Source organism: Tupaia chinensis, unplaced genomic scaffold (assembly GCF_000334495.1).
Source record: "Tupaia chinensis unplaced genomic scaffold, TupChi_1.0 Scaffold000248_1, whole genome shotgun sequence".
NCBI lineage: Eukaryota > Metazoa > Chordata > Mammalia > Scandentia > Tupaiidae > Tupaia > Tupaia belangeri.
The window spans coordinates 2,283,455-2,293,483 of record NW_006159726.1 but is presented as its reverse complement, the minus strand read 5'-3'; the positions used below and the strand labels follow the sequence as shown (position 1 = coordinate 2,293,483).

The 10,029-nt window shown below is 37.9% G+C and overlaps 1 pseudogene; it reads right to left on the bottom strand.

The window, feature by feature from the left end:
• Positions 1 to 3,141, bottom strand: part of LOC102493512 (methylmalonic aciduria and homocystinuria type D protein, mitochondrial-like) — a 10,368-nt pseudogene extending 7,227 nt beyond the window's left edge.
• Between the last annotated feature and the right edge of the window lie 6,888 nt (positions 3,142 to 10,029).

The following is a 10,029-nucleotide window of genomic DNA, read 5'->3' as shown; positions in this document are numbered from 1 at the left end:
CGGTCGACTATGTGGGAGTCCCGCGACATAGCCATTATGCTAACTGCTGGTCCCAAAACTCTAAGTAATTTTGACCTAGTTTAGTGATGTAGTCTTTAGCATACTGGACACAGTACTAGAAACCATATGGCCGACTGTGATTTGGATCCCTACGTCTGCCTGAAAACATACCTGGGGCATGCAGGAGTACCCAAGATCCTGAGGAGCTGGAGGATTAGGGAAAGGGGATAATGACTTGGAAAGACCCTGCCAAGGATAATTTCTCTCTCTTCCCCCACTCATGTGCACATGTACTATCATAAAAAATAGTAGTGAATGTATAAAAATATGAAATAATTCATAATAAATAAACTTAATTGCATTCCAAGTTGTAGACATAATCAAAAACAAAGCAATTAATTTAAGTGACTTTACTACCTGGTACTTTAACTGTGTACTCTTGATGGAATATAGTCTCAAGAAAAATAAAGCTCTAAGCTGTGAAAAAAATCTTAAAATTAATTTCATTAGGGCTCTGCTGCAGTCACATAGGCGTAAGGGTACCACTGCCTGATAACTGGAGCCGTATGGGAAGGTCTTCTTGTATCTACCTGAACACAATAGGTGTGCCTGTGATCCTAGTTGGTGGGGAGGATTGTGGCATAATAAGACCCTGTAGGCATCTCTACCTCTCTCTCTCTCTCTCAGGAAATAAATAAATTAAAAAAAAATAATTCATGAATCAAATTGTTAGTTATCCTTTGGATCAATTTTTAATAGTATAAGTAATATAAAAAAGCCTATTTTCCAGTTGAAACCATGAAAGGCACTCAAGAGGAGAAAATGAAGGTTCTAGCTGTGGCAGAAACCAAGAAAAAGGTTTCTGCTGTGGCTGAAGCCACCAAGTAAAAGGTTTCTGCAGTGCCAGAAACCCTTAAGAAAGAGCAAAGGAATTTTGTGGAGCTGAAGATCAAGCACCTGAGAAAGAAGTTTGCTCAAAAGATGCATCAAAAGGCAAGGAGAAAGCTTATCTATGAAAAAGCTAAGCACTATCATGAAGAGTATAGACAGATTTACGGAACTGAGATTCACATGGCCAGGATGGCAAGAAAAGCTGGCAACTTCTATGTACCTGCAGAACCCAAATTGGTATTTGCCATCAGGATCAGAGGTATCAATGGAGTGTGCCCAAAAGTCCTAAAAGTTGTTGCAGCTTCTTTGTCTTCACCAAATCTTCAATGGCATTAAGCTCAACAAGGCCTCAATTAACATGCTGAGAATTATGGAACCATATATTGCATGGGGGTACCTGAACCTGAAGTCAGTAAATGAACTGATCTACAAATGTGGTTATGGCAAAATCAATGAGAAGTGAATTGCTTTGACAGATAACTCTTTGATTGCTTGATCTCTAGGTAAATTTAAAATCATCTGCATGGAGGATCTGATTCATAAAATCTATACTGTTGGAAAATGCTTCAAAGAAGCAAAATGAAGAAAAAGAGCACCCATTTTATAGAAGGTGAAGATGCTGGCAACCGGGAAGACCAGATCAACAGACTTATTAGAAGAATGAGCTAAGGTATCCACTATGATTATTTTTGTAATCTAGTCATTAAATAAACAGAATGTCTGTTTTCAGACTGCAAAAAAAAAAGTCTAAGTAATATAAATAAGTAATTATGGGAATATTGTAAGAGGAAAGATATTTAAGTATAAGATCTGATTGTTTAAATGAAAATTTAATCTTTTTTTTTTTTGAGAGGTTTCTGCTATAGGGTGTGCACGTTTGCCAGAAAGATAGAGAGACAGAAAGCGAGAAATCATCCCCCAGGGAGGATGGCCACACCGCAATCCCTTCTCCTCCATTCTCCTCTTGGGATCTTGGGCATGCACGCACACACACCCACTGTAAGTTTAAGCCACCAGGTCCGGGACTCAAACCGTGGTTAACTACATGGGAGTCCAGCGACATAGTCATTATGCTAACTGCTGGTCCTGAAAATTTAATGTTAAATTTGAGTTGAATTATAAGAATTTTTTTGCCACAAGGTGCATACACTTGCCACACAGAGAGAGAGAATAAGAAAGCACCCCTCATGGGGACCGGTCATGCCACCAAGTGTTCTCCTCCATTGCTACCTCCTTTCAGGAATTTAGGCATGCACATATAGGCACTTGACATATTTCTCAAGCCAACAGATCTGGAACTCAAACTGCACAGTCAGCCATGTGGGATCCAGCCACTTTAACCACCACATCACACAATGATCTAGATTTACTTATTAATTTACTTATTTATTTAAATATTGCCAGAAGATATGTGTGCTCACTAGAGAAAGATAGAGACAGAGAGGAAGAGTGAAAAAACATCCCCCATGAGAAATGGTTATACAGAAATCCCTTCTCCTCCATTTCTCCTTCCGTTTGGGACTCTGGACAAATGTGCACCTGTACCTGGCATTGCTCTCCAACCCCTGGATCAGGGACTCAACTACCACACCATAGTGTAGCCTGAATTGATATTATTGACACAAAGTTGTTAATGCTTTTTTTTTTCTTAAGATACATGTCTTAATTCCGTTTACTGAAAAGACCTAAAAGCTATGATACCTCAATAGCAGTGAGCACCCAGATGTGGTCTCTAAATATCATTTCTCACCAAAAGAAATAAGGGCTTCTTGTTTGGATCATTTCCAGATTTGGATGAGAAAATATACAAATATCTTATGCCAGAAAGGAATGACAATGTCAAAGAATAAAGGCAGTGACAAAAAGAGACCAGAGGTTGGGAACAGCAGTTAGCATAATGACTATATTGCTGGACTCCCACATAGTCGACCGCGGTTTGAGTCCCAGACCCAGTGGCTTAAAACTCACACCGGGTGCATGTGCATGCGTGCCCAAGATCCCAAGAGGAGAATGGAAGAGAATGAATTGAGGTGTGACCATCCCCCCTGGGGGGTGATTTCTTGCTTTCTGTCTCTATGTCTCTCTCTGTCTGTCTGGTGAGCACACGTGCCCTATAGCAAAATCCTCTAAAAAAAAAAAAAAAGAAAAAGAGACCAGAGGCAACATGAAGGAACTTTCATTGACCAAAGAGAAGGCCCAAATGGTTCCCATATTTTCATCAGACCACACTGTTCCAGAGCTTATGTCTGGGGGTGAGTATCAAATTGAATTTGAGCATCAAGATGAATAATGAATATGACTGACAAAACACACTAGCTATATTAAATAGCATATGTGTAATTATATTAAAAAATAAATGAAAGAGAAAAAAATACCATGATCAGGCAAACATGGAAGAAACAAGAGCATAAACCCTTATCAAAACTGGTGAATAAATAAGCATTTAACTTGCCTTTTCCTTCTGAACCATTTTTTTACAGTAATCAGTTAGAAAATAATCACTTTGTAATCTCTAATAAAACAATGGATCCTTCAATGATTATCAATTGATGAGACTATTAGATGAAAGTTTTAGTGGAATATTGACAATGGAAGAAGTAGAAAAAAAAAGTATTTTAAGAATAAAAAATATTTTACTTTTCTTTTATCAGGGTTATTGACATAGGGCGTGTGTACTCGCCAGAGAGAAAGTGAGAAATCACTTCTCTCTTCGTAAGGGGGGCTGCTAGTGGTGGCTACACCTCAATTCCTGGGATTTAAGATATACACAAATACATGCGGTATGAGTTTCAAGCTGCCAGGTTCAGGACTTGAACCACAGTTGGCCATGTGGGAGTCCAGTGCCCTAACCACTATGCCGCCTGCTAGCCTGGGAGCAAGTTATCAACAGCTAAATTCGCTGACCAACTGTAGCCTCTTTGATAATAAGACAACTTACACTTTGAACCTTCTTAGGTGATGTGCAATAAATATTAAGCATATAGCCTCTCCTGTAAAAGATTGTTCCCAATAATGTTGAAGCTGAATCTAATCAAGACTTTAGTACTAAGTATTATTTACCAACAATACAAGTGGCATAGAAGAACAATTTAAGTGCCACTGCAAGGATCAAGCTGTCTAATTGATAATGTTGGTCATTCTACACAAGAATGAGCCTAAATGCAACCAGAAAATAGGCAGGAAAAGTAAAAAGAGAGAGGGAGAGACAGACAGATACACACACACACACACACACACACACACACACACACACACAGGAAAATGGAAGGGAGGACTCATTTAGATGAAAATAAATTTAAGGGAAATAAGCCCATGGCTTTGATCCTGTGTCAAATAAACCAGTGGTGCAAAAGAACAATTTGAGATCCTTAAGAAAGTTTGTATATGGACTGTGTATTGGTTGACAACAAAGAATTACTGTTAATTTTGGTAGATGTGATAATGGTATTGTGGTTATTTAAGAAAATGTTCATAAATTTTAGAGAGGCATACTGAAATATGTGGAGATAAAATTACATTAAATTGGGGCCATCAGATAGCATGGAAGTTAAGGTGCTTGATTCACACATGGCTGACTGCATTTTGTGTCCTGTACCTGGGACCTTGAAAATCATGCTGGGCATGTGCATGTATGCCCAAAATCCCAGGAGGAGTAATGGAGGAGAGGGGATTGCAGTGTGGCCATCCCCCCAGGAAGTGATTTCTCAGTTTCCGTCTCTCAGTCTCTCTCTCTCCACTGAGTGCACTCACCCTATGGCAAAAAACTAAGAAAAAAAATTTTTAAAGATTCAGCAAAGGCAAACACAAACAAACAAAAAATGATTAGTTAATGTGAATTCAGCAGTCTTGGTAACCATTTAATCTAAGTAAAGGGAGTATAGGGATTTATTTTGCTCTTATATCTACTTTTGTGTATATTTGAATTGGTTTTATTATAGACTCTTTTTAAACATTCAGTATTTTACAGGAAAGTAAGACAGTGGAATCTTTTTCAGGCCTTTGATTATGGTATTAAGTCAGATGGGCAACGTGGTCACAAAAGACAAAGTTCCCTACTATTTAAGAACCACTTATAAACCAGATGGCAGTTTAAGTAAAATTATATGAAACAACTTTATGAAAAACAGTAATTTGCACAATAATCTCATTTTTATGAAATTATTTGTTCATACCCCTATTTTGTTGTCTATTCATCTTTACATAGTGAGGTTTTAAAGCCTTTTAGATGTTTATTTAGTGTTAATCATAAACATTTCTTTTTTTAAATAGTTATTTAATTTTATTTATTTACATATTATTTAATTTGACCAGAGAGAGAAAGAGAGCAGAGAGAGGGAGAAACTGAAAAAGCAAGCTGACAGGTCCAGGACTAGAACTATGGCCAGCCACGTAGGAGTCCAACACTTTTTTTTTTTTAGGAGGTTTTTTATAGGGCACATGTGCTCACCAGAAAGATAGAGAGAAACAGAGAGACAGAAAAATGAGAAATCACCCCCCCAGGGGGGATGACCACACCGCAATCCCTTCTCTTCCAATCTCTTCTCAGGATCTTGGGCATGCACACACACACACACCCAGTGTGAGTTTAAGCCACCAGGTCTAAAACTCAATCCGTAGTCAACTACATGGAAGCCCATTGACATAGCCATTACACCAACTGCTGGTCCCAAGTGCAACACCTTTAACCACCACACCACTTCCGATCCAATCATAAACAATTCTGAGTGCAAGATTTGGGGTGACATTTTACTTTTTTTTCCCCTCAAATTCTATACCATAACCCTAATGGCAGAATCATTATTTTTAAATTCACCAGTCTTGAGCCATTAAGATAATTCTGTAATTTACTAATGGGAACAACCTGCATTTTGAAAAATACTCTTAGAGAACCAGACAATATAATACTTAATTCCTCAAATAATAAGGTAGATAATCTAATTGGAAAGATAAGTAATTTGGAATGCACATTATAAGAGACATGTGGTCGAGGGTAGATGAATATTCCAAATTAATGTTACAAGACAACACAAAAGGGTGAAAATCACTCTATATGTGTGGCCACCAACCATTTAACATTGTAATGGAATCAGGAAATATGGGTTACATTTACATGAACAGAAAGGCAATGGAGAATAATAATATTTCCGGTAAGGTTATGAAGGAGAATAATATGAATACAGATATGAAAAAGGGTAAATGATACATATTTGAATAACTATGTAAACCTATTTGACATGAAGTAATGGGGAGAAATGATCATTTGTCACATAATATTTTGAAATATTATATCTAGATTTATCAAGCTCATCCAATATGTTTAAATCAGGATTTTATTTACTTCTCAAACCCTAACCTTCCACTAACTTTTCTAGAAGACATTTATGATAAAAAGAAAAGCTTATCACTGGCACAGCCACAGTGGCACAAGTGGGAGAGGACCACTGTGTGATAGTTGGGGCTGTGTGAACATCCGTTTGGCTCTGGTCCAAACTAAATGGGCCGGGTGTGTTGTTACATGCCTGTGGTCCTGGCTGTATTGGAGTCTGGGAGACTGGGGCAGGAGGATCACCACAGGATAACAAGGTGAGACCCTGACAAAAATGTTTGTCTCTTTCTCTCTTTTTTCCTCTTCCCCTCCTTCTTTCTCCTTTTCTTTCATGAAAGAAAAAGAAAGAGAAAAAGAAAAAGAGAGAAGGAGAAAGAAGAAAGAAAAAAGAAAAAGAAAGAAAGAAAGGAAGAAAGAGAGAAGAAAAAGAAAGAGAAAGAAAAAGAAAGGAAGAAAGGAAGAAAAGAAGAGAGAGAGAAAGAAAGATATCTGAAGATCATCTTTACATACACAAAGGGTTGTAGAACTTTTTCATTATTGGCTTCCCTGGAAGTTCAGATACAATCCTTTCCTGCAGTCCCATATTATTCTTAATAGAAGGTTTAAAGGTGACTGTACATTTTGTACACACTGCTTATAAACAGACTTGATTCATGTTGGTACTTTTTAATAACCTTTATCCTAGGAAGATGACTTTGTGGCCCTAGCGGAAATATCAGAGGCCTCAAGATTTATTTCCTAAAATAATAGCATAGCTGGGATTTTTATACTCAGAAAAATATCATGGACAATAGTAAAATACTATTTTTCTTTGAGCTCTCACTTTATCCTCACTGACCCCTTGAAAAGAGTCAGTATGTCTGATGATAACGTATATGATAATATCTTTAACTAGACTGGTGTGGGGTGTATTTATGCTGGGAACATTCATTTTACTTTTTTTTTTTTTTTGGAGAGATTTTCACTGTAGGGCGCGTGTGCTCGCCAGACAGACAGAGAGAGACATAGAGACAGAAAGCGAGAAATCACCCCCCAGGGGGGATGGTCACGCCGCAATCCCTTCTCCTCCATTCTCCTCTCGGGATCTTGGGCACGCACGCACACGTGCCCGGCGTGAGTTTTAAGCCACCGGGTCCGGGACGCGAACCGCGGTCGACTACGTGGGAGTCCAGCGACATAGCCATTACGCTAACTGCTGGTTCCCGGAACATTCATTTTACAAGCTGTTGTGATGTACAGTGATTGAATGTATAAAACAAATTAATAGACAAAAACAAGGACAAAATAAATAAATAAGGCAAATTTTACTTTTTATTTTGTTTTTATTTTTTGGTTTTGCTGTAAAGGTGCGTGTGCTCACCAGAGAGTGAAAGAGAGAGAAAGAGAAGGAAAGTGAGAAATCATCCTGCAAGGGGGATGACCACACTGCAATCCCTTCTATTCCTATCTTCTCTTGTGACTTTGGGCATGTACACATACATACCCAGTGTGATGTTCAAGTTTCTGGGTCCAAGACACAAATAGTGCATCTGTCCATGCGGGATCCAGCACCTTAAACTCCATGCCACCTGATGGCCCCAAATAAGCCAAATATAACACTTGTGGGTTTTAAAACAGTATGAACAAACCTAATCTTTTTTTTTTTTTTTAAGAGGTTTTTGCTATAGGGTGCATGGGCTCGCCAAAAAGACAGAGAGATTGATTAAGCAATTACGTGATCAATAAAATGTGGGGAGGAAGGAATGGAAGACAACTGTAGACACCAGAGAGAGTGTGAGAAGAGGGTGGGAAAGGGCAGAGGGTCAGATATAGGGGTAAATATATATATATATGAAACTAGAAATGGACAATTATTGATGATAATATGCATGATTAAGTCACTATGCAGTAAATTCTGGATGGGAAACCACTTTTTTTTATGCTGTGACGATGATTAAGGGGATGAATATAAATTAATTTAATTAAAAGTTTCAGGAGGAAAAGAAATACACAAAATGCATATTCGATGACTGCAGTAAGCTATACAGTCCCAGCTAGATGCTACTTAATAGTATGTTCATTCTACTCACTGAGCTTTGTGCTTAAAATCAGACTTGTGTTGTTGGATATGTATATATCAGCTGTGCTTGCTACTGGAAGTATTTAGGTTAAGTTCATTAGCAAATAAATAAAATGGGGGGGGGGTGAAGGCATAGAAAGCAACCATGGATAACAGAGACAGTATGGGAGAAGGGTGAGACATGACAGAGAGTGAGAGATAGGGAATCAAGGATGGCAAAAATAACAAAATATACAGGAAACAAGAAATGGAAAATTATTTGTTGATGATAATACTTATGTTGATGTGCTTGACTGAGCCAATATACAGTATATTCTGAATGGGAAATCTCATTTAGTTTACTGTAATCATGTATAGTGAATGAATGTAAATAAATAAATTTAAATAAGAAAAAAGAAAGACAGACAGAGAGAGACAGAGATAGAAAGTGAGAAATCACCTTCCAAGGTGGATGGCCACATCGCAATCTCTTCTCCATTTTCCTCTCAGGATCTTGGGCATGCATGCACACATGCCTGGCAAGAGTTTAACCCACCAGGTCTGGGACTTGAACCACGGTCAACTACATGAGAGTCCAGCTACATAGCCTTTACACCAACTGCTGGTCCCCCTAATCTTTTTTTTTTCTTTTTAAAGAGAGATTTTTTGCTATAGAATGAGTGTGCTCACCAGAGAGACTAAGACAGACAGAGCAACAGAAAGCAATAAATCACCCCCCGAGGGGGAAGCTATTCCAGTCCCTTCTATTCCAGTCTTTTCTCAGGATTTTGGGCACGTGCACACATGTGCCTGGCATGAGTTTGAAGTCACCAAGTCCAGGATGGGCATGTGGTCAACCATGGAGGAGTCCAGTGACATAACCACTATGCCATCTGCTGGTCCACAAAACTAATCATTTTAAAGTAATCTGTTTTTTCTTTCTTAATTTAATGAAATGCTACTCCCTGTGAAAATGTAGAGTCTAAGAAGGATTTCATGGAGCACTAGAATATTTCCTGGTCAATTACCTAGGTATATACACTCTTTAAACCTAGAGGATGTATTGGGACCAGCGGATGGCATAACGGCTATGTCGTTGGGCTCCCATGTAGCCGACCATGGTTCGAGACCCAGACCCAGTGGCTCTAATTCACGCTGGGCATGTGTGTGTGTGTGCCCAAGATCCCGAGAGAAGAATGGAGGAGAAGGGATTGTGGCGTGGCCAATCCCCGCTGGGGGGTGATTTCTCACTTTCTCTCTGTCTTTCTAGCGAGTGCACGCTCCTTATAGCAAAAACTTCTCCAAAAAATAAAAAAAACTTAAGAAGATATATAATCTTCTACAACATATAGTAAGAGGTATTGGAGAAAACAAAATAATACATAGATAGAGGTACTGTAAATATTATAAAATATATTATGTTCATAAAATGTCAAAAGTAAAATTCTTTATATAGTTTTGTATAAATTAAATTAACAAGATACTCTAATGATGACAATAGGTAAAGATTTTAATACTGAAGAGAAAATAAACAACAAAAACTCACATTTTAACTTGATGAAATAAACAAGAAATATGAAAAGAAAAATAATCAATAGAAATTAACCAATAGAAATAAAATTTTCCTGGAAGTATACAACAAAAAAGAAAGATAATGTTCCCTGAATAAATATGTTCTTTCAGAAAAAATTCTCTTCCTTATTTCTTCCTTATTTTCCATTGATTATAGACTTTATCTCATTTGCTGCTTCAGAGTAGAATAAGCCAGACTCAT